Source organism: Mus caroli, unplaced genomic scaffold (assembly GCF_978045245.1).
Source record: "Mus caroli unplaced genomic scaffold, Mus_caroli_1 scaffold_2, whole genome shotgun sequence".
In the NCBI taxonomy this organism is placed as follows: Eukaryota; Metazoa; Chordata; class Mammalia; order Rodentia; family Muridae; genus Mus; species Mus caroli.
In genome coordinates this window covers 83,242,452-83,268,119 of record NW_028227257.1, presented here as the reverse complement: position 1 = coordinate 83,268,119, position 25,668 = coordinate 83,242,452, and the positions used below count along the sequence as shown (strand labels likewise).

General features: G+C 37.9%; 1 protein-coding gene across 6 annotated transcripts in view; it reads left to right on the top strand.

Annotated features, from left to right (window-relative positions):
- The window catches only part of Lrrc4c (leucine rich repeat containing 4C), a 1,324,975-nt gene that overhangs the window by 1,103,454 nt on the left and 195,853 nt on the right, over positions 1 to 25,668 (top strand). For all 6 annotated transcript variants that reach the window (XM_085834625.1, XM_085834628.1, XM_029473969.2 and 3 more), the window contains one exon: positions 1,568 to 1,661. The gene's annotated coding sequence lies outside the window, so the exon portion shown is untranslated. The remainder of the gene's footprint in view (positions 1 to 1,567; positions 1,662 to 25,668) is intronic.

The following is a 25,668-nucleotide window of genomic DNA, read 5'->3' as shown; positions in this document are numbered from 1 at the left end:
TTTCTGCTTCCCTAACTAATGCAGTCTCAGGTCCCGCGCGCAATTGGATTGGAGCAGAAGCTGTGTTCCACTCACCAGAAGTCTTAATATCCTGTGGCAGGTGTTGTGGGTAGCTGGTGAGTGTCAGCCAACCCTGCGCCCTAACTACCCCGGTGCTTTTCTGACCGGAAGAGCCATAAAGTTTCTCTTAACTACTCTGGGATGTTTGTTATAATTTTTTAGGAATTGTTTGTGCAACCAGATGGTTGTGGCTTTGCTGTCATGGCTGGAAGGCACACTGTTAGAGCAGATTTCCAGTTCTTCTGGCTTTTAAATACTCCAGGTCTCTCACTGGAGATGTTCCTTGAAGTTCAGATAAAGGATTTATGCTGCAGATGTATCCATGTGAATGGACTCCTTTGTCTGTTTTTAATTGCATTTGACTATGTGCTGTTTTCTATGTCATAATTCACTTGGAAAAATAAAGAGATGCTCCCTTGATAAGTGGTCAGATCTATACTTACCTAGAGTATAATAATAATTATTTAGAGTATTGTTAGGAATTATACCGCTCTAGGAAATTAGAGGTAGCAGGCTCTCCTCTAAAATCCATGGGCATAGTAACATTTTTACACAATATTCTTCCTGCTTGAAGGAGAGCACTTTAAGATTCTGTGAAGTTTGGAACTTGCTTCAAAATTGCTTACTAATTATTGTATGGAAAATTGTATCCAGTCATAATGTTTACTTAAATATTTTTCTTTGCCTATATTTTTATTCCTATATTAGACTGATATATTACAATTACAGTGGAGACTTCTGGTACTTTTTAACATACTAACTTGTATATTTTCATAGCAAAACATATTGGGAATTGAACCTGAGTCTTCATGTGTACTAAGCATTCAACCACCAAACTATAGATTCAGTCCTGATTTTCTAATGTTTATGTGTGTATAGCTATTAGAGTTACAACAATTTATTAACTGCAGTTAAAGTCAAAAGAAAAGAAAAAAAAAACCCTCTCATATTTTTGCATAAATGTTATTTATACAATGTATCCCCAATAGCATTCATATAATATACATTCAACAATAAAAAACACTGAAATTTGACAGAGAAATGAAAGACTAATAATATCAAGGATGACTAAACTTGAGCAGAGGAGCATGCATAAATATGTGTAACAGGATAATTACATGGAAGTGTATGAGGAGTTGCCTTATTTTACCAATATTTAAATTAACAAGTCATGCCGGGCTTGGTGGCACACACCTTTAATCCCAGCACTCGGGAGGCAGAGGCAGGTGGATTTCTGAGTTCGAGGCCAGCCTGGTCTACAAAGTGAGTTCCAGGACAGCCAGGGCTATACAGAGAAACCCTGTCTCAAAAAAAAAAAAAAAAAAAAAAAAAAAGAAAACCAACCAAACAAAAAAGACTAGTCACACAGTAGTTAACAATGTATGTTCTGAGATTTCCAATTATAGAACTCTACTATGAATGTGAAATAAGCAGGCATATCAGACCCTAGATTTGTCCTCATTCATATGTTGTAATTTAAAATTGATCTTTGTATTGTTCTCTCCAGGTGTGAAGAAACATCACCAGTAGAGATCCAGGACACGTGTTTTACTTCTTTGAATTCTCTCAGGAAGAGAAGAGCCAGAAAGACACACATTAAGGTATGCTCAAGTCACTTGTTATCCATCTTAGGACTTACATAATAGATGTATATGTTAGGGAGAGGATAAGGTTGAATATTTGTAGAGAACACACAAATAGAGAACCAGTAACAATTTGTAACAAAGACAGACTTTCTCACATTTAGTACCACCTTTAGGTAGACTTGCTTAGTTATATTACTCTTTGTCATCAAAGATTACTGGAGGGATCTGGCACAAAGAACAGAGACATGATTCTACCAAGGTTTTCATCACTTCCTACAATATTAATACAGTTTGAGGTGGGGGGGTGTTATAGAAAGAGCCAGGGCACTGAGATGCTTCCTCATTTAAGAAAAATGTCACATGTTTGCCCATATTTTAATCAGCTTTCTTCTAGACGTGATGTTTTTTCAGTACCACCAAAAGCTCTCTCTGTTGCTGTGCAGCTGATGCTGATGGCAATACAGTAAACCACAACCATTTGTGATCCTATCCATATTTTAAATGTAAAAGGCTGGTGGAAGAAATTTTTTTAATTGTCATAATATACTATTAAATTGTTAGTCAAAGCATTTGTGAAAGAAACAGTTTATAAATATCGTAAGTGACCTTTGCTAATGCCTTAATATACCAGTTTCAAAGGGAATTTGAGGGTCCACTTTGATAAGTTATATATAAGTTTAGATTTTATTTGCAAGCAAAGATGTATTTAAGTAAAAGAATATATTTAAGATAGTGAGAAGGAGTAATAACTTTAAAAAAAGCAAAGTAACTGTGTGTGGATCTAGGACTATAAACAAAGGAAAGGATTTAGAGCATGTGCCAGGACCCACTGCATACTGACCAGGCATTTGTCAGTAGGTCTGTGGTTTTCAAACTTCCTAATGCTATAAGTCTTTAGTAGAGTTCCTTATAATGTGGTAATCCCCAATCATAAAATTAATTTTTGCTACTTCATAATTGAAAATTTTCTTTTGCATTGAGTCATAATTTAAATACCGGATACGAAAGATGGCCTAGTCGGCCATCAATGGAAAGAGAGGCCCATTGGACTTGCAAACTTTATATGCCCCAATATAGGGGAATGCCAGGGCCAAAAGAATGGGAATGGGTGGGTAGGGAAGTGGGGGGCGCTATGGGGGACTTTTGGGATAGCATTGGAAATGTAATTGAGGAAAATATGTAATAAAAATATTAAAAATCAAAAAAAAAAGAAAAGAAAAAAAAATAAATAAATACCGGATACATGAGGTTCTGATATGTGAATCCCAAGGGGGTAAAGACCAACAGATTGCAAAACACTGCTCTCAGAGGAACAGGACTTATTTATTTCATACGTTTTTCTTTAGTTGAGGCTCAAAAACATTCAATTAGAAGTAACTTCACTGTGGTCATTTGTTAGAATTAAATTTTGGGCTATATTCTTACATGGGCTAAAATATCAGAAGATAAAAAATCTAAGAGATTTGACCATTTGGCATTTTATTACAGGAGAACAAATATTTAATATACTACTCCACTGTAGAGCATATCATGAGTGACAATTAGTCATCAGAATCAGATAAGTCTACTTTCAAGATATGGAATCTGTCTTTAATACAATTTTTGCTTCATATAGTTTAGTATGTATAGTATATTACATGTAAACATGTAACAAATGCATGTTTAACATGAAAAACATAAGTTGTTTGCTAAAAGTGGGATTTAAGTTCATTTGGAAATTTGATTATTAGCAAAGTTTTTTTTAGTTATCTTTCAAGGATATCAAATGATTTATAAGTTAATCAGAATTTTATTTTTCACACTTGTCTTAGTCAGGGTTTCTATTCCTGCACAAACATCATGACCAAGAAGCAAGTTGGGGAGGAAAGGGTTTATTCAGCTTACACTTCCATGTGGCTATTCATCACCAAAGGAAGTCAGGACTGGAACTCAAACAGGTCAGGGAGTAGGAGCTGATGCAGAGGCCATGGAGGGATGTTCTTTACTGGCTTGCCTCCCCTGGCTTGCTCAGCCTGCTCTCTTATAGAACCCAAGACTACCAGCCCAGAGATGGCACCACCCACAAGGGGCCTTTCCCCCTTGATCACTAATTGAGAAAATGCCTTACAGTTGGATCTCATGGAGGCATTTCCTCAACTGAAGCTCCTTTCTCTGTGATAACTCCAGCTGTGTCAAGTTGACACAAAACTAGCCAGTACAACACTCAAACATACAAATCTGAAAATTATTCTGTAAACTTATGATACGATTAAATCTATAAAAGTCATCTCCTACCAGACTTTTATATTCACTGAAGGAACAGAGACTGTTAAATGACTGTCTTTGAAGAATAGTGACCATCGGGAAGGGGAGGATCTTTTATAGATTTAATTATATCATAAGTATATAGAATCATTTTTAGATTTATATATTTTAGTGTGAAACTAAAGTTCTGATTAACTTATGAACCACTTGATATTCTTGAAAGATATCTAAAAATAATACTCAGCTATTAAAAACAATGAAATTTGTAGGCAAATGGATGGAATTAGAAAATATCATCCTGGGTGAGGTAACCCAGTTTAAAAAAAAAAAAAAAAAAAAAAGAACACAAACACAGTGTGCATTCACTCATAAGTGGATATTAGCCCAAAAACTCAGAATACCCAACATACAATTCACAGACCAGAGGAAGTTCAAGAGGAAGGAAGACCAAAGTGTGGATGATTCAGTCCTTTCTAGAAGGGGGAGCAAAATACTCATGGGAAGAAATACAGAGACAAAATGTGGAGCAAAGACTAAAGGAAAGGCCATCCAGAGATTCCCCCACCTGGGGATCCATCTCATATACAAACACCAAACCTAGATACTATTGCGGATGCCAAGAAATACTTGCTGACAGGAGGCTGATATAGCTGTCTCCTAAGAGGATCTTCCATAGCCTGACAACTACAGAGGCGGATGCTCACAGCTAGCCATTGGACTGAGCACAGGGTCTCCAGTGTAGGAGTTAGATAAAATACTGAAGGAGCTGAATAAGTTTTCAACTTATAGGAAGAACAACATCAACCAACAAGACCTACCCCATCCCCCCAAGAGCTCCTGGGGACATGGAGATACCCATGGCTCCAGCCGCATATTCAGCAGAGGTTAGCCTTGTTGTACATCAATGGGAGGAGAGGCCCTTGGTCCTGTGATGGTTAGGGGAATGTAATTCCCAGTGTAGGGAATGCCAGGGCAGGGAGATGGGAGTGGGTGGGTGGATAGGGAAGCACCATCAAAGAAGCAGGAGGAGGGAGGGTGGGAGAGGGGGGTTCTAGAGGGGAAACTGTGAAAGGGGATAACATTTGAAATGTAAATAAATAAAGTATTCAATTTAAAACAGTAAAAGTTTCCTTTCAAAAAACAAAATGAACAAAAACAAACAAACAACCCCCCCTAAAAATTTGCCAAAAATAGAAAAGCCTGCTTTCTCATCTTCAGTCAATTCAAGTACAAAGTAGAAATACTTTCCATTTAAAATGCATCATGATATTTATCAAAAAAAAGACACCATTTTTGTAGTAATTCTTCTTAGTTACTGTTTTACGGCTATAAATAAACCATCACCAACCCAGCTTATAAAACAAAGCATTAATTAGGGCATTACTTACAGTTTCAGAGGCTTAGTCAATGATTATCATGGTGGAAATTGTGGTGGCAGGCAGCCAGGCATGTTGTTGAAACAGTTACTAAGAGTTTACATCTTACCTACATGCAGTGGGTAAGGTGGATGTTTGAAACCTCAAAGTCCATTCTGTTGGCCACACCTTCTCCTACGAGGTAGTACTTTTTAAGCCTTCCTAAACAGTACACCAAACAAACATTTAAATATTTGAACCAATGGGGACAATTTTCACACTACCACATTTCACTTTCTGGGCCCCATAGATTTGCAGCCCTATCATAATGCAAAATGCATTCAGTACAACCTCAAAAATCCACATATTCGTTCACAATCACAAGACTATGAAAAAGTCTAAAGTCCAAAATCTTTTATGAGAACCAAGGAAATCTCTTAAATGTAACCCCATATAAAAGCAAAAAGAAAATTATATATTTCCAACATAACATTGTGCAGAATATACATAAACATTCCAAAAGGAGGATGGCAAGCCATGAGAAAATAATAGACCAAATTAACGCTGAAATCCAGCAGGGCAAATTCCTAATCCTGTACATCCATATCTGGGGCTATGTCGCTTGTCAGATCTCCCACCCCTTCCAGCTTTGTTGAATGCAGCACAATGCTTTCTCTTGACCTGGTGCCAGACCTTGTCTGGAACTCTTCTTGGCAGGAATCCACAGCTCTGGCACCTTCAACTTCTTCAGGTCTCCAACACAATTTAGGCTTTACTTTCACAGCTTCAGGCAACAGCCTCTCAGGACCTCCCTGCAGAAAGTCACCTGCCATGTGTGTAGCCTCAGCAGCTTTTCTTAACCTTTAAGGAAGATTTTCCAACCCCTTTACACCTGTATCTTTTGAATAAAGCCTGGAGTACTTGGCTAAAGCTGCCAAATTCTGCTGACTTCTAGGGCTGGAAACTGGTCCTTTTCAAGACATACATTCATATGACATACATTCATATAAGCTTTGAATTGTTAATAGTTTCTTTTGTTGAATAACCTTTAATTTTCACATGTTGGAAGCTTAGCTGAATGGGTTCTTGCCCTGATGCCACCTCTTCTTTTATTCCATTCCTTCTAAAGCCTTTCCTTAAACTTCTTATCTCTTGAGCATAGGACATGGCTTTAACATTAAACATTTCCCAGTTCTCTTTTTCCTCCTCAAACTGTACACTTTGTAATGCTTTTGCCCTGCTTGCTCCTTTTTATTGTAGAGCTGCAACAAAGTGATCACTAATAGCCATGTGACACAGTCAACTCTAGGCTGTCTTTAATTAAAAAGATTTTCAAATTAGTCTCATGCAGAATTTTCAGACAAGAGAAGAAAGCAGTCACATTGTTTGGCAAAATATCACAAGAATGGTCTCTAGGCCAACTGGCAACATCCTTCCCATCTGAAACCTCTTCATCTCAGTCTCTATAGTCCACATTGTTCTCAGAATTACTCTCTCTTCCAGGTACCTACCAGAAATGCCCTAAAACACCAATGACAACACTCAATCTCCTTTCTAATACAAAGTCTATAAATGAGGACACAGTGAAACCACCAAACTAAATCACTCCATGGCTAGAAAAATAAAGGTTTACTAAGGTTCAATTTTCAATCTTCATCTCTCAGTGAAAGTAGAGAGAAGGGCAAAATGGAAGCAGTGCAAGCAGATTTCATATCATCAGGGTGGGGTCCTTCAGCTAATAAATGGTGTTCAGATTGTGTGGGAACTAGTTGCCCTGGGCCATGGTTGTTGACCATTGGGGAAGATAAAGGGTGGTTTTTGGTTATCAAAACCCCGCCTTAGATCTGCTTTCCTGGTAAATTGAAATGAACCTGTGAAGAACCTTGATGGTAGTCTCCTCTGAAAAGATACAAACATTATTCTACAAGTAGGACTCCAATCTTAAGATTCAAGTGTTTCTTTAAATTAAGTAAAAGCAGAACTGTGCTAATTGTTAACATTTCATAACTACTGCTAAATAGTTTCTTTAATTAATAGAATAATTATTGATATATATGTATGACCACTGAATTTGAAATGAATCTACTTTATTTACCTTTATAGTTTGAGAGCCTTTTGTGTGCATGTTGGCATATGTGTTTATATGTGTCAAGGTGGGTATCTGTACATGTACGATCATGCAATTGGAAGCCACAAGTCCACATAGTTTGTCTTACTCAATCACTCTTCATTTTAAGACAGTGTCTCTTCCTGAAACTTGGTCTAATGTTTCAGCTAGACTGTCTGGAAGTCATCTCTAGTGATCCATTTGTTTTTTCTTGGAAGATACTAGGAAATTAACTTATGGTCACAGATTTTTACCAACTGTTCCCACTTCCTGCTTCTGTGTGATAGCCAATACAATATCATTTTAGGTTATTATAAAAATGAAATAACAATTTATTGCATAGAAAATTAAATGAATACTGAATTTATTTCTAGGAGATGTATTCTAAATAATATAGTAAGTTCAAAAATATTCAACTTCTGGACACTAATAAATCACAACAGAACAAAATCACATGGTGGGAGAACACACTAACTTTTATTTTCCTTAAAATATATAATATTTCTGATCAAATTTAGAATTACTTTGTGAAATAAACGCAAAACAGTTTCTATAGTACAGTTTGAATATTTACAGAGAATTTCAAGGATGTTTTGCTAAAATATCATTAAAAATCAAAGGACATTACTATACTATAGCTCCTTACTTGAACAAGTGGCATTGCTCTTTCTCGTCTGCTATCAACAGGCATCAGCCTGCAGTTTTGTTACCTATTGGACATCTGCCCAATAGGAGTCAGGTCTATCAATATATATATATATATATATTGATATGTGTATATACATATATATATATATATATATATATATATATATATATATATATATATACTATTATACAACGATGGGATTTTTTTCAATAGAAAATGTATAGTTTCTTTTCCCTAGTCTGGGTTGTCTCTGAACTGTGGCTGTACTGGTACAGGCTGAACTGTTACTACAACCGATTCTTAGAGTTCTTGGTTAATAAAACAAACATGACCACACCCCCGTGACTCTGATCCTGGTTAACAAACCATTCCCCATAAGTCTATTATGGCCCTACACAGGGAAATTTTCTGTCCTTTTGTGTCGCCTCTTCTTGCTATTTAAATAAGATGCTAAATTCAAACACACAGTGGTAGTAAGAGAACACTTTCATAAAATAAAAAATAGATAAATGGACACACATGTGAAAATGGATATGTATGTAAATAGAGAGGCATTAGACTGCATTGAAAGTAGTTACAATATGTTACAAGAATTCATTTTAAAATATAGAACATTTTATGATATGATATATGGACATAATAAACATTGAAATACTATTCCTAATTGTTCTATTACTTTGGATATATACAGAAGGCTGCATTTAAATAAATATTTATTTCAAAATACTGATACAAAAATGAGTAATATCAACAATTTTATACATACTTGAAAATTATATATAACATGAATATACAATTTTATATATGCATAATTCTATTATACATTTCTTTTAAGCTTTCTATTTTAAAAAATAGAGATTAAATAAACTTATAGGTATATAGATGGGAAATAGGAAGTAACAAGGTAAGAAAATGATTTCTTACTGATATATTTGCACATGTCTATGTGTGTCTCAGAAACCCGTGCAAGGCCCAGGCCTGTTCTCTCTTTATCACCAAATGAGAATGTGCTTCTCCGCTGCTTCTACCATGCTGTATTTCCATGTTCTCCACAATTATGATAATAAACAACCTTTGAAAATTTAAGCAATTCCCCCTAATTAAGTGTTTTACTTTATAAGAGTGACTTTGGTCATAATGACTTGTCTCTTCAATAGAGCAGTGACTAAGACAAGGAGAAAAGACCACAATGATCTTACACAGCACCAGACCCTGCATTCTACAATACCAACTTGCCGCATAAGAAGCGAAACTCCCTTAATTGAATCTTAGGCCTTCCAAACAGAAGGAAACCATCTTTAGTACAGTAAATATGCCTAGTACAGAGTTTATGCCTAGGAAGATCATGAGTCTTGGGGAGAACCTATTGTTGCTTTACTCAGATCTTTTTAATGCAGATTATTCCCACCACAGATTGTGAAATTATCAAATTTTCCTGGAAAAGATTTGGTCCATGACTCCGAGAGTTAGCCCACAACTGTCATAATAATTTCTGCTTCTTTACATCAGTCACAGAAATGTGTGCTTCAACATCTACAAATGCCACAAAGACACAGAGACAAATAACACAAATAAACCCTTTGGATAAATTGCAGACAATATTAAACATAAAGAATCTGTGTAACTTCCAAGGCTTGGGCCTGAAAATAACCTTTCAGGATTATAGAGAAGGAAGAGATAATCTCTGTATTCTTCAACATAGTGACACTTTTGGAGTGGTAAACATTGGGTCAAAGTGAGAGATGTGGATGAGTAACAGAAACTAGATAAAGTAATTGTATATCAATTGTGCAAGACTGTATCTATCATATACAAAGGGGAAGATAACTCTTCACTGAATATGCCATTGCATTAATGGGAAAACCTTAAGCCTCGGTTATAGTTATAATTATAGTTTAAAGACTGAAAACAAGTAAATGCCTTTAGTGTGCCATTTTATATAGATACTGACACTGTCCCATTTTTAAGAATATAGAATATGCCACCACTGTCTATCAAGCTTTTCTAAGGTATAGAAGGAGTCCTTTGATACATAAGACAAAGATGTGACCTGTGTCTTACTCTCGATTTCCTAACAATGTTTCATTTTACAGGTTTGTGTGGGTCTATGCAGGGTCATAAGAAGTTAATAATCCCTTTTGGAAGTTTTAAATGAACCTTCTGTTCACAAAATCCATTTACTCTAATCACTTGTAATTGTGATCATATAAAAACAATGGCAGGCTGTAGCAACAGTGAAGTCCTTCCTATGCATACAACTGAAATTTGACTTCTTTAACTGAATTCTACCATTGAACCATTGTTTCCTTTTCACCCTAATTTCAAGGTTAAAGACCTTGAAAGATAGTAGTTGATGTAGTCATTCAAAATGAGTCAAATCAGATCAAAATGTGTGCAAAGCAATTCAAATTCTCTGAAGTTTTGGCTGCTTTGGCTTATATAGAGGATGTTTACAGTAAGTGTTTACATTTCATATTAATGGGGAGTGTTTATTGCTTTTTGCTTAAGTAGTTTTATGCTGTTTTTCTTTATTTTGCCTTTTACAACTAATATAGCTTAGGCTAGTCTTATTATTCAGCTGAGATAATCTTGAGCTGCAAATCTTCCAGCTTCTACACCCAAAACATGAATAAAAGGTGTTTGTCATTATGCCCAGCTTGTACTAGAGTAATACAACAATAATAATTCAAAATGGTGATATAAGTTGAAGCAAGGGAAGTATCTCATATGACTCAGAATATCAGCTTTGTGTGTGTGTTTTTATTCACTTTACATCATCCCAATTGCAGCTGCAGTTCCTCTTGTCCTCCCAGTCTGATGCTTGCAAATCACTCCCCCTACTACCCACTCCTTTGTTCCTCAGAGAAGGGGAACATCGCCTTAGGTACCACACCACCCTGGCATATCTAGTCACAGTAGGCCTAAGCACACATCCTCTCTCACTCAGTATTTTTTTAGAACTAAATAGGGAGGTTGGAAACTTAGGATCCCTTGTCCAATTCTCTTCCTTTGCCTATAGCACAAGAAACATAACCGAGATAAAGAAGAGATAAATGAATCCAATGGCTTTGAAAAGGAATGCCGTACAAAAGAATACAGCATTATTTTGTAGGAAAAAAAACAATCTCACTTTACATGTGCTGTGTTTGGAACTGTAGCCGCTGGGAAAGCTGAGGTGAGGAGAAAATCACCTGCTAAGGCTTAGTCACTCCACAGCACGTTTCAGCTGAGAGTGCTTAAAAACAATACACTTGAGAAAGCAAGCTATTTGCAGTTATGTTTATACATGATCCTATTTATATGTGAGGGGAGATTTTTCGTCAGAGTTGTCATTGTTGTCATTAAGCACCCACTCATTCATTCAATGCATGTTTATTGAACATTAGGCCACAGCACTAGACACTGGGGTTACAGAGTAAATAAATGTACTTTTGTGTGAAAGGAAGCAAGAACAGACCCTGGGAATGTAATATCTTAATGGTAGATGGTAGAAACGGGGTGAGCAGATGTACATTAACATAAAGATATATACGCTTGCCCACATATACACATATGCTATCTTGCCACACTGAGGGAGAGAAATATCAATCACACTGAAGATATTAACAGAATGTCTGGGTGGCTTCCATCTTCATCGCAGAAAATTTTATGGATGAGTTGAGTTTTGAAAACTTTGGAAAAAATGTCAGGATAAAATATGGTGGTGTAGAATACGGAGACGTTTCCTGGTTTTGTGCAGAGAGAGCTATCTGAAGACACAAGAGATGACTCCGTTGCTTTGAGAACTATCATTTGAATCAGCAATCACCTCAGGTGAAGCATTCTTTGGATGATCAAATTAGAACTAAAGTCTTTGCATTACAGAATGTTTCTAGAAGAAATATCAATACAATAATTGAACATTAGTACTTCAAGTCTTCGGCTCTGAGTTCATACATAATAATTATACTTATCACAAATGAAAACAAACAGAAATCACCTTTAAAACTGGCTTTTGAACACACGGTGAAATTTCTGAGCTTTGTGAATTATTGTTTATTACTACTGTATGTGTAAGGTATATATATATATATATATGTATATATATATATGCATATGTGGGATATTAAATGCATTAGAGAGTATGTGATGACCAGTGCTTTGATTGTTCCTCTATGGGTCTTTATTTTTTAAGACATGGATTCTCACTGAACTTGCAAACCCATTTCCTCTGCCTAGAATTACTAGACAGTACCCCTCAGAGATGCATCTATATCCATGCCCTCCCACTCCCTCTTATCCTCCTGCCCAGTGCTGTTAATAAGGCCCATATTATTTTATATCATTGCTGTTACCAATCCGAGCATAGGGTCTCATGCTTGTGTGCCAAACACTTTAGCCATTGAGCTATATTCACAACACAAATAAATACATCAATGGACCATGTGGATGGGAGAACTTTACAAAATCCCACCATTAGATGGAGAATTATAGGCCATCAAAGGCTACTGAGACAGGGAAAAACAGATTCCTCCAAAGACAAGTCTCTGATAGCCACTCCCAAATTGTCAGACATAACACTCACTCACACCCACCCACCCACACACACCCACACACACACACCAGTTCAAGTAGTCAGTTGCTTTTATATCTATGTTTGACTCTTTATCTGTCTCTCTCTCTGTCTCTCTGTCTCTCTCTCTCTCTGTCTCTCTCTCTGTCTCTCTCTCTGTCTCTCTCTCTCTCTCTCTCTATATATATATATATATATACACACACATATATGTGTGTGTTCACATATAATAATAATTATAAAAGAGGTCATAAATTTTTGAGGGAAAGGGGATGTAATTAAAAGAATAAGATAGGGCCGGGCGTGGTGGCGCACGCCTTTAATCCCAGCACTCGGGAGGCAGAGGCAGGCGGATTTCTGAGTTCAAGGCCAGCCTGGTCTACAAAGTGAGTGCCAGGACAGCCAGAGCTACACAGAGAAACCCTGTCTCGAAAAACAAAAAAAAAAAAAAAAAAAAAAAAAAAAAAAAGAATAAGATAGGGAGAAAGAGAGGTGGAAATGATGTAAATCCAGAACTCTTGTATATAATTTTTTATTACTTAATTTTTTACAATCCAGCCATTACCCTCTCCCCAGTCTGCCCTCCCACAGTTACTCATCCCATTCTTCATCACTCCTGTCTCCAGGAGGATGCCACTCCCCACAAGGTCTTCCCACTCCCTGGGGCCTCAAGTCTCTTGAGGCAAAAGAGCATCTTCTCTCTCTGAGGCAAACCCAGGCAGTCCTCCACTGCATATGTGTTGGGGGCCTTTGACCAGCTCCTTTATTTTGGCTGGTTGATGAGTCAGTGCCAGAGACCTCAAGGGTGAAAGTGAGTTGAGACTGCTGGTCTTCCTATGGCATTGACCTCCTTACTGCATTTCCCTAATTCAATCATAGGGGTCCCCAACTCCAGTCCAATGGTTTGGTATAATATGCATCTGTCTCAGTCATCTGCTTGATGAGCCTCTTAGAGGCCAGCCATGCTTGGTGCCTGTCTGTAAGCACACCATAGCAGCAGTAATAAGGTCAGACTTTGGAGCCTCCCCTTGAGATGAATCCCAAGTTGAGCCAGTCACTCAACCACCTTTTCCCCAGTCTCTTCTCTATTTTTGTCACTGTAGTTATTTCAGACAGGAACAATTCTGGGTCAGAATTTTTAAAAGTAGGATGGTAACCCCATGCCTCAACTAGATGTCCGCCCTGTCTTTCTACTGGAGGTAGACTCTACAAGTTCCCTCTTCCCACTCTTTGGCATTTCATCCATGGCCCCTCCCTTTGAGTCCTAAGAGTCTCACACTTCCCAGGTCTCTGGTACTTTTAGAGGGTTCTCCCACATCTTAACTCCTGTGGTCACATACTTCCATTTATTACATGTCCCTCATAATGTCTTTACTCCACCCCTCATACCTAATCAGGTTCTCCCTTTCCTCTCCCCCTGTCCTCTCCCATCCAGGTCCTTCCCTCCTCTGCCTCCCATGATTGCTTTTTATCTGTCTCCCTAGTGGGATTGGTGTATCCACACTTGAGCCCTTTTGAAGCTTGTTAACCTTCTTGAGTGCTGTGGATTGCATCCTAGGTATTCTGACCTTTTTGGCTAATATCCACTTATTACTGAGTACATACCATGCATGTCTTCTTGGTTCTGAGTTACCTCACTCAGGATATTTTTCTAGTTCCATCCATTTGTCTGCAAAACTCAGAATGTCCTCATTCTTAATGGCTGAGTAGTATTTCATTGTGTAAATGAACCACATTTTCTGTATCCACTCATTTATCCTGTGACATTTGGGTTCTGTCCAGCTTCTTGCTATTCTAAATAAGTCTGCTATGAACATAGTGGAGTGTGTGTCCTTTTTATATATTGGAGCATCTTTTGGGTATATGCCCAGGAGTGGTATATCTGGGTCCTCAGGTGCACCATGTCCAATTTTCTGAGGAACCTCTAGATTGATTTCCAGAGTGGTTATACCAGTGTGCAATCCCACCAGCAATGGAGGAATGTTCCTCTTTCTCCACATCCTCCCCAACATGTGTTGTCACCTGAGGTTTTGGTCTTATCCATTCTGATTGGTTTAAGATGGAGTCTCAGGGTTGTTTTGATTTCATTTCCCTGATGATTAAGGACTTTGAACATTTCTTTTAGTATTTCTTGACCATACGAGATTCCTCTGTTGTGAATTCTCTGTTTAGCTATATATCCCTTATTTTGATTGGATTATTTGATTTTTTTGAGGTTAGATTCTTGGAATTCATGTATATAATTTTCAAAACCCTAAAAACTGGAATAAAAATACTTTTCTTTGATAAATGGAAGATATTAATATGGGAACCATAATATAACAGAGTCAAGACCCTGCATTAGCTTGCATAGTATAAAACAAATGAGTTGCCTGCTACTCCTGTTTGGCTAGGCAGAACCAGTCTATAGGAAGCAAAAGTCTCTTGCATCATTGTACAAATAAACCAATATGTACATTTTTTCTCCAGTATTACTATTTCCTTGAAGTTTGCATGCAATCAATTTTGATCTTATCAGCTTTCCAAATTCCTATTCTATCCAGTCCCCTCTTCTCTGTTCATTCAAACATGAAACTTTTTTAAGCCCATCAAGAAAAATTTATATTGCCCATTTACCTTCAGATGTGTGAGCTTCCATGGGAGCATGATAGATCTATGTGGTACATGGTCCACACCATTAATGAAAACAGGTGTTCCATCCCTGAGAAGTTATTCTTTGCCAGCAATTCCCTGGTTTGAGACCTCTCCTCCTCCTCCTCCTCCTCCTCCTCCTCCTCCTCCTCCTCCTCTTTCTCCTCCTCCTCTTCCTCCTCCTCCTCCTCTTCCTCCTCCTCCTCCTCTTCCTCCTTCTCCTCCTCCTCCTCCTCCTCCTCCTCCTCCTCCTCCTCCTCCTCCTCTTCTTCTTCTTCTTCTTCTTCTTCTTCTTCTTCTTCTTCTTCTTCTTCTTCTTCTTCTTCTTCTTCTTCCTCCTCCTCTTCCTCCTCCTCCTCCTCCTCCTTCTCCTCCTCCACCTCCTTTCTTTTTTTATATTTAGATTCAGGATTTATGTGTTTCCAAAATTACAAACATTACTACTTACTGAATACCTACTATACTGTATAGGTTTTATAATAAGTGATTTTGATTGGTTACAGGTTCTTTTCTCTTTTTTTCTTAATGCTTAGTCATTTTTATTGGATACTTTATTTACATTTCAAATGTTATCCCCTTTCCTGATCCCCCCGCCAGAAACCTCCTATTAAATCCCCCTTCCTCCTGCTTCTATGAGGGTGTCCCCCCACCCACACACCCACTCCTTCCTCCACACCATCTCATTCCCCTACACTGGGGCATCGAGCCTTTACAGGACCAAGGGCCTCTTCTCCAATTGATGCCTGACAAGACCATCCTCTGCTACATATAAGGCAAGAGTCATGTATACTCCTTGGTTGGTGGTTTAGACTCTGGGAGCTCTGGTTTGTTGATCCTTGGGTACTTTCTCTTGCTCCTCAATTGGGGGCCCTGTGTTCCATCCAATAGCTGACTGTGAACATCCACTTCTGTGTTTGCCAGGCACAGGAATAGCCTCACAAGAGACAGCTATATCAGGGTGGATGACCTTTTCTTACAGACATTCCCTCTCTGTACTGGAATGTTTCTGGCTTGGGCTTGTGCTGGCTTTGTGTGTGCTATGACAATTGCTGCCGTTTTGTATATGGAACTTCCCTACCACATGCAGAAAACACAGTTTCCTTGCAATCATCTGTTGTCTCAAGCTCTTTCTGCCTTATCTGCCACAATGATCCTAGCATTGGGAGGAGGAGATAGTATGTAGATTTCTCATTTCATGCTGAGCATTACACAGTCTCTTATTGTCTGCCAGTTAACTAGTCAGTGATCTCTGAGTAGCCATCTATTACAAAATGAGTTTCTCTGATGAAGACTGAGATTTGTCCCCAGAAAAATAATGGTGATACCAGAAATGTGATTCTGCATTAATGAACACATCCTGAAATCGTCTTTGCCAAGTGGGTGAAAGATGAAAGATGAAAATGGAAGACTCTTGAAATGAATGGTAGCAAGGTCCAGGTACAGTGAAACTGACTTTCATTTTGCAAGCCAAGGCTGTGACCACAGCAGAAATGGCAGTAACTCAACCACTACAGATGTTGGTAGTGGCTCTTCTACCTCCATCAGATTGCATTATCTCTATTTGGATAATGCATCTGTGATAAATGATAATCCTGATTCTCTTTAGTACCTGTCCCATTATCCCTCTAGACTCAAATCACAGAAGACACCCAAGGAGAGAGACAAATTATGAATCCCAAGGTTTGATACACTTCAAAAGGCATTACTTGCATTTCTTAATTCATTCCACAAAATTTAGGAGACATGTGTAAGAATGGAGATTAAAGATAGGATGTTTTAATCACTGCATAGGGATCATAACAGAGGATTAGAGTACATTTTTTTTTAGATGAGCTAAGAAAATTTTCTATATTTAATGTTAAAACTCATAGAGCAAGAGAGGGACCTAACAATTTGACAGTTAGCTGGCTAAGTCATACAGCAAATAATAGTCCACAGGAAGAGAATGGAAATGCCCAACTTCAATTGTTTAAGATACCAGAAAGGATTCAACAGCTTAGGAAATAAAAAAGTTGCATTGAGTTTGTCATTTAATATCTCTTCACCACACTGGAATAGATTCAAAATGCTTACCTAACATTGAGAAACAAATTTGTGAAGGATCCTTGAGGATCCCTGAAATGTCCTTTTCATTAAGGCTTCAACTGATGCTTGTAATGACAAACATTCATTTGGCATCCTAAATGCAATAACAGCCATCAATTTCAAGAGTAGTAGGTTTGAGAGAGATCACGCAACCACAAAGACAAGGTGGGCATGATTACTACCATGAATGACAGAGTCAGAGAAGCGTCCAGAATAATATGACTCATACACTGCCATGATGCTAGTTTGTTCATCATAGAGTCACCCCTAAAAGTGAAAAACTAGGGACATTGCTTAAATTCTTACTTGGTTTGTATAAGAAAAATAATTGCTGGGAAGTAGAGACATTGCAGTAGTAATTGTCTAAAACAGTTAAGCAGCTTTGAAGCTGGGAAGTGGGCAAACCATGTGAGAGTTTTGAGATGAATTCTAACATAAGCTTATTTTTGTGAATAGATTGTCCATGGTAATTCTGGTGTGCTTCAAAAGGAAGGAAGTGTATTGTAACACAAATTTGAGACTTCATAATCAACACAAATCAAATTATGCAGCTAGTATGCATGCTCACCTAGAATGCACAATGGCTGAGGTTCCAACCCCAGCACCACACTGTCTGTAATGGCATGTGCTTGTAATCCTAGTACCTAGTACCTAGTACCTAGGGATATATGTATTCAGGAGAATCAGAAGTTCAAGGTAGCCCTTGGTTATATGGTGACTTTGAGACTGGCCTGGAATATAGTAGGCCCTGATGATACACAAATTAAAAAACATAAAAGATTAAATTGTAGCTACTAATGGCTAGCAAGTTAGGTTAAAAAATGAAGAAGAAAACATTTGCATTGTAAAGAGGAAAGGAAACTAACTTGATCCATATTTGTGTCATATTATTTTATTATGGAAGATAGAACTCAAGAGACATTAAGGCAAATATTTGGTTTGAAGAAATCATTGAAAGGTCTTGTTTCCCTGGCAATGTTTAGTGAAATATAAGATAGATAAATGAGGGTGAGACATTCTTTTAAAATTAAAGGCAAACCTTTAAAAAGATTTGGAAATTCTAATTCTGTTTATATGGAAAATATATGGAAGCCTAAAAGTTCAATTGCATACCAGAGATAACTGGAACTTATTCTTGTCTCTCAGGTACAGAGTGAAGAGGTTTTAGTGGGTCAGGAATTATTTCAAAGAGCATATTGCTATTAATATTGTGGACACTACTCCTTGTTGTCTGTAATTATAATTTGTTGTTGAAAGATTTGTGACACCCTCTGTTTTCTCTGTAGCATCTGCTAAGTGAAGAAAACTACAATAACTATGTTCATTGAAATTTTGCAAACATCACCCATAAGGGCAAAGCCAACATGGAGACTAAAATTAGGAAAGTGCTAACTGGTACCATAGACAAAACCTTAATTCTACATTAGTAGAATAGCTAGCCTGCAGTTACCTTACAGACACTGGACTCTAGTGGTACAGATATACAACTCTAGTTTATGTATACCATGGTATAAGCTTCACCAAGAAAGTTGTGAGGAAAGTCAGAGCCAAGAATGAGACTAATAGACTACAAAGTTGCTAAAGTCACAGTCACAAAGATTCTGTTGTATAGTTTCTTCCAGCATGTTTGACTTTATATTTTACAGGTAGGTCAATGGTTCATTTTGAATGTATTTTTATACATGTCACAGAGTACAAACCGAAATTCAAAGTTAGGAATGGATATCTCAAGTCTTGATATGCTTTGTGGAAAGGCAACTATTTATTCAATAAAGATGTCTTCTGTCATTGTCAAAATCAATTCTCAAAGACTTCATCCAGGGCTCTGTGACAGAGCTCTTACCTAGGGTCCATGAAGTCATGGGTACAATCCAATTTTAAAAAGAAAAGTAAATCAATTACCTTTAAGTATTTAGGCTACTTTTCTTTTTGCTTATCAGACTTCTACTTGTCATTAAAGATTAATCTGGAAAACCTAATTTTCAGAAAATCCCATTTTTTCCCATTTATTGATTATATCTTACATTCAGGGTCACTTAAAAACTGCCTGTGCATTAACAATGGTTATTTCCAGCTGTGTAATTGTTTGTAATTGATTGTAAATGATTCGTATTCTGACTGATGTGCATATCAGTATTATCTGAATTTTTCTATACCAAATGCCACATTGTTCATAAATTTTATAACTTTTTTTATTTTAAGTAAATAACATTCCAATTATCTAATGAATATATCATGCAAATACATATAATATTTATCTATTTTCAATATATAAATTGAATATGTATAAAATATATTTCTCTATCATATATGTAATATTATATTCCCATAACCAAATATTGTTAAAGTAGGATAGCTTTAGGCAAGGCTTGATCTAGAAACTGAGTAGACACTAAGGACATGCTCTCTGTCACTAATTCTCAGTGGTGTCCAGTTGTCATTGTTGCACCCGCCTTAAGCAGGTCCTACTGAGTACTGACAATGAAATTACCTACTAACTTCAGGATTACCTTCTATCACTTTAACAGTCTCAGTAGATTAAAGATGGATCTCATTTCTTATGGTCCTTGAGGAAATGTTTCTGATTGCCTATTGAATCAGGTTTCTTCTTAAAACTACCTATGTGTACTGAAATATAGGTTACTTCCAAACACCTACACTTTGAACACAGAAGCATCCTCATGATTATGCCAGGTATGCTAAGAAAATGTAAAACCATTTCCTCACACAAAATCCTCACACAACATGAAGTGACACCTCTCAGATCCCTTTTGTTATGGAAGGAGACATAACTACAAGTTCTCATGTTAGAAGGTAGACATGTTTGGGAAGGCATTACTCAAACAAACTTTGTTCTAACGCTATTAAGTATTAATTTGTTGCATTTGTCTTTCCTGCTTCATTGGGACTGCTTTATGGAACAGTGCCTGTATATAAACTCATCTAGAATCCAACTCTTATATGACTGAGAATGTTATCTACCATAAGAGAAACATGTATATAGAGCTGAGATTTTTGCAAAACCACAGGGATAAAATGGAAAACATGTTGTATTTCATTTGTGTCATTTCAAATAGAGAGTTGCTTCCTTGATCTTCTTTTTTTGATTAATAAAGTAATAATGTAAGCTGGTTTGTATCTCCTTTATTTGATAGATTCTGTTTGTAACACAAGAATAGGATTTCCATCAGTCTGCAAATCATTTAACTGTTTCCAAATGACAACTATAATTTGTCCTCAGCTGCTCCTTCATGTGCTAAAAGAAACAGAAAACCAAGGCACTTGTGTAAACAGTTTAAACAATAAGCAGCCATTGGCTTAATTATCTTGTTCAGCAAGCATCTCTATACGAATCCAATTTTTGTTGTCTAACTCTTTAAGATGACTTTATCATCTGTAGCTATTGTCTTATCCTAAATCATTTATTTCTTTTAGCTTACTTTTTAATTTTTTGCTGATTCGTTGTGACTTTCACAATATGCACCCCAGTCCCACTCATCTGCCTGTCCTCTCATATCTGCCCTCTGCCCTTGCAACCTTCTCCACAAAAGAAACTAAAAATCACACAATCAAACAAAAAACAACCAAAACGAAACAAAGCATAGAAACCATCTCACTGTAGAAGCTGTAGTGTTCAACAGTGAGTCCAACAGTATACTCCATTCTCCATGCATCTTTACTTACAAATGCTCATTGCAATGACTCATTGGTCTGGTTCTAGACCTCTGGCTTCTGTCACACCATCAATAGTGGACCCTTCCTAGGACTCCTCCCAGTTATCCTGTTGTTGTCTTGTGTCCTGGAGATCCTGCAGCTTTGGATCAGCAGGACTGACCCTTTCATTCACTCTAAAGATTCATAGATGGTCTAAGTTGTTAGGTGTGACAACTCAATGTCCTGATTCTGGGCCTGGGTTGTAGCTGGCATCTCTCCCATATGTGAACCACCAGGATGAGCTCTCCAGCCTCTTTCCAATGGTCCACACAGTGCTGTCATCAGCAGGAAGCAGGGGCCTGCAGAGCCAGCTCCAATTTGTTTTCTCAAGCATGGTGCAGGGACTGATCTCCAAAGTGCTGCATCTGGTGAGGGGAACAGACAGTTTAACTGCTTTCATGACCCGGGCCAGCTCTCCAGACTACCTCAGTTGGCAAGGAGTTAGGGTGGTGGAAGGCATCACTCCCACTCTACCTCATATCAGATGAGTATTAGACCAGTTCTCCCATGCTTATACCCTGGGGGAGGTGGCTCATACACCCCCTCTGTGTGGGGCAGCTCTGCTGTATTGTCCAGGAGAGGTGCAGTGCTACCTCTCCTGAGTGTTGCAGTTGGCACTGGGCATGGTCAGTTCTCCAGAATGCCACAGTTAGAGAGGGCCAGGGCCAGTTCTGCACCACCCTTGAGCAGAATGGTTGGGAACCTATACGGTTCCAGGCAGCTGGAGATACTCACATGGTCTCTAATTGTAATGTGAGTCACAGACATCAACATTGACCCTTGCACCTACATGGCCACAGACCCAGATATGACCTTCAGTAGCAATACAGGCTGGGACTTCACCATGGCCTCAGTGGGAGGGACTAGCTACTCACAACCCGCTGTTCCTCTCAAACCATGCGTGTTCAGTTCTGTCTCTCTTCATAATGCTCAAGCAGTTCTGCATCTCATTCTCTCCCATCTGTCCACCACATGCTTGCACATTGTAGTTGCTGACAGTGCAGTCAGACATGTGGCTAGCAGGCTAGCAGAGGGATGTCTCTTCTGCCTGCTCTGCATGGCTCTGGCAAGTGGGCCTCTAGGTGTCTACTGCCTGCCTGTGTGACACTGCAGCCAGTGGGTCTATGGACCTCTTCCCACTCCTCCAATGCTTGACATGTCAGTAGTGGTGCCTCTGTGTATCTACAGCCTGCCAGTGCTGTGCAGCAGCAGGCTGATTTCTAGAAATCTGTCCTAGTAGGTGCTGTGTTGCATGGCCCATGTGGTCCTCTGGATGTCTTCCTCCTGCCTGGCTGCATTTAGTAGCTGTAGGAAGGCATCTCTGCATCTACAGTCTGTCCATACAGAGACACACAAGTCTTTCACTTTTGACTTAAATTTAATGTACAGGTAATTCATGTCAGAAATTATATTTACTACTATGAAGGCTAGAAAAGACAAATGCATTTTCAGTGTTTTTGGTGTTTTCAAGAGAAATCATAAAATTTGGAGAAAGAGTTTTAGTATGGTAGAATATAAAGATCATGCCCAATGTAAAAATGATGCATTTTTAATTTTTAAGAGGGAAAAATTGTGAAATTGGTAGGAAATGTGGGGACTATTCAATGAAAAAGTAACTCTCAAGGAGACATAAGTACCTGTGAGACAGACAAGGGACAAGAGAATCCTAGAAGTGAAAGAGCCACTAAAGCAAGGAAGAGAAATGCTTTGGACTAATCTTGGAAGCTTCTTCTGGTTACATAGTGATCGGGGCCAATTCAAATTGCTCAGAAAACCTGAGAGAGCAAGAGTCCTTCATCGTCTAAGCATATTTATTGTTTTCATCTAGAAACCCCAGTAGTTTGCAATGTGGGTGGAAAAGATTAGGCAATATCCATAGATATTTTGATTGCCAATATAGGGGTGAGGAGGTTAGGAGATATGGAGGGAAGAGCACTCTTCTATGTCTGTACAATGGGTAAGGTTTCTGCTTAATATCTAGCAATGCACAGGGCATCTGAACCCAAGGAAAATGGACTCTCACTTTAAAAACTCACTGCACGACAGATAAGGGATTCTACAGGGCAAAGACTGTGTGTCACGGTAGAGTGTTCTCCTAGTATGCTTGAAAAACCGACATCCTATACCTACCATCTTTACTCCCTTGCCAAAAGGAATTCATACATAGCCTTACAGGTTTATACTATTTTTTTTTCTTATTTTACAGTGTTAGGAAATTGAGATCACTTGATATTATATATCTTATTCAAATTCTCAAAGTAGTTAATAGCACTGCAAACTCTGAGTCATATAAAAGGTAACTAGAGTGGATCTAATCAACCACCTAATTATAATCTCTGATTACAGGAATGGCCATCATTGCAACTGGAAATGAATGTATGTGAAGTGCTCTGCACAGGGCTTGACACAAAGCAAACACTTCACAGAAGTGTTCACTGCTTTGTACAATAGCAGCTGCTTTCTTCTATCTATCAGGTATAGGTCATAAACATATTGAGTTGAAGGCAAAGGGAAGAAGAGGCTTGAAAACCCTGTGTGCTCCAGGACTGTGTAGAATGAAAGTGGAGTGGAAACAGTTAGGCACTCTTGGGGGATAAATTGTGTCCATAGAGGACATTCAGAAGCTAGCAAGGGTATGAAGTGGTATGAGTGGGAGGGGAACAGTGGGAGTGATCCAAGAGTGACGTTCATTTTGAGCACTAATTTTTCACCTCACTATCATGAAGGAATCAAATGCCATTCCAGGAGTTGCTGTGTTTATCTACAGCAGTAGACAAGCTTAAACCAGAAAGCAGTTAGTTCATGGTCACATACTTTCTGAGATGTCTTTTGACATTTGGAGAAAGGAAAAGGATGACCTTTTTAAAGATACAGTATCTAAATTCTTATAGGTATGATGACAACAGGTTTAGCATTCACTTCTCTTCTGGTATATATTGACAAATGTAACTCTATCTGGCTCAATGAGATAGGTAGAGAGTAGGGTGAAGATTCGTCCAAAGATCACAAGGCAGAGTTTTCTTCTGCTGTTGCTTTTTAATCTGTTTTGTCTTGCTTGCAATTTTGATACATTGTTTAAGAACAGCCTAGCCAGGCTGGTCAGGTTGCATGCAGAGGAAAGAAGCCTCAGAAACTGACACCTTGTCATAGAATATTTTAATAATGAGTGTTCTCATTAGATATCAGCAACTAAGCTACCAATTGCATGAACACTACTTCACCATCAGCCTTGCAGTTGTCTGGGACAGGTGCTTCAGATTACTGCTAAAGTTTTAGAGCTTTGAAGAGTATGAATAACTCCAGTAACAAAACTAGCAAATAGTAAAATTTACATCTAAGCAGGATGTTAGACTGAAGATCCAAGCTTTACCCAGATTTTTTTTGTGTAGAGCTGGAGGTTTCTAATTTCAAAAACTCTAGTTCTTCTGTGTTTTATGTTTTATTTGATTGCATATAAATAAGGTCAGAAAAATAGCTATTATTTATTTAAGTACATGTCCTTCTTAGACCTCTGTGCTATCCTTTATTAGTACTAAACCGTTGGCTTTTTGGTACATATCATTTTTTTATTTATTATGGTATTCTTGCAACATTTTTAATGCAACAACTGCTTTTTGTTGCTATATTTATAGAGAATTAATAGGAGAGTTAAGGTTTAGGATTCTATGGACTCCATAATCTGCAGAGACAAATAAATAAATCTACAAATAAAAAGAAAACAATGGACAAGTGCTGTCCAGAAAATAATTAAACCCAGTGGGGTAAGCAGACTTTGGGTGGCCACTGCAACTGCTTCTAAGTGATGTGTTCTCTTAGATGATCAGAGAAACTGGAGCCAAATAGAACAAAGGGAAAGATGAACAAGGCTCTACTTGTGCACAGAAGGGGTTAATGTAGAGGCCAAAGTGCAGAGACAGGTGATGGGGAGGAAAGGTTAAAGAAAGGCTGAGAGGAGGTCAAAGCCAGTCAAAGAATGATTTTACAAGTCAATATAAAAATTATAATTTTACTCCTGGTACATAGAGATACCTTTGAATGAATTCTATTCTATTTCACAAGGAACTATTGTCCTCAAAGACAGATCTGAGTATAGCGAAGAAGTTAAAGATACCAGGAAAATCTAATTTTACTCTAACTTTATCAGTTCATATTTCATGCGAAAATGAGCAATAAGCCCCAAAGTCTTTCAGCAGCTTTGTTTTTAATGGAAAGGTGTGCTGTTTGACACTTTCATCAATCAGTGGGTGCCATTAATCTGCATATTGTGTTACAGGGAGCTGCCATCCTTCTGACTTTTCCTTTGCTTTTTGTTTTTAACTTTTTTCTTCTTGTGAAATTAATTCATGTCATTACCTTTGAAATCAGTGGCATTTGACTGCACAAGCACTTAGAGGCACCCTCCTGTGACTGTAAGTTTAGTTTAATTATACTGCTTGTCAGCAGCACCTGAAGAAAAAGAGCCAGATGCTGGGCCAGGGTCAGGGGTATATGGGGGAACCCTTAGGATACCCAACTTTCAGGGGAAAGTGGATTGCTCTAGGTGGATAAAGATGTGTGGAAGGGCTTCTGAAATGGTTGGATTTGGTGAGTGATGCTGGCATTTGATTCTTAACATTGTTCTAATGTTGAGCCTTGATATGAAAAGAACATTTGAGCAAGTACTTGTAAGATGTCATCAATTTCAA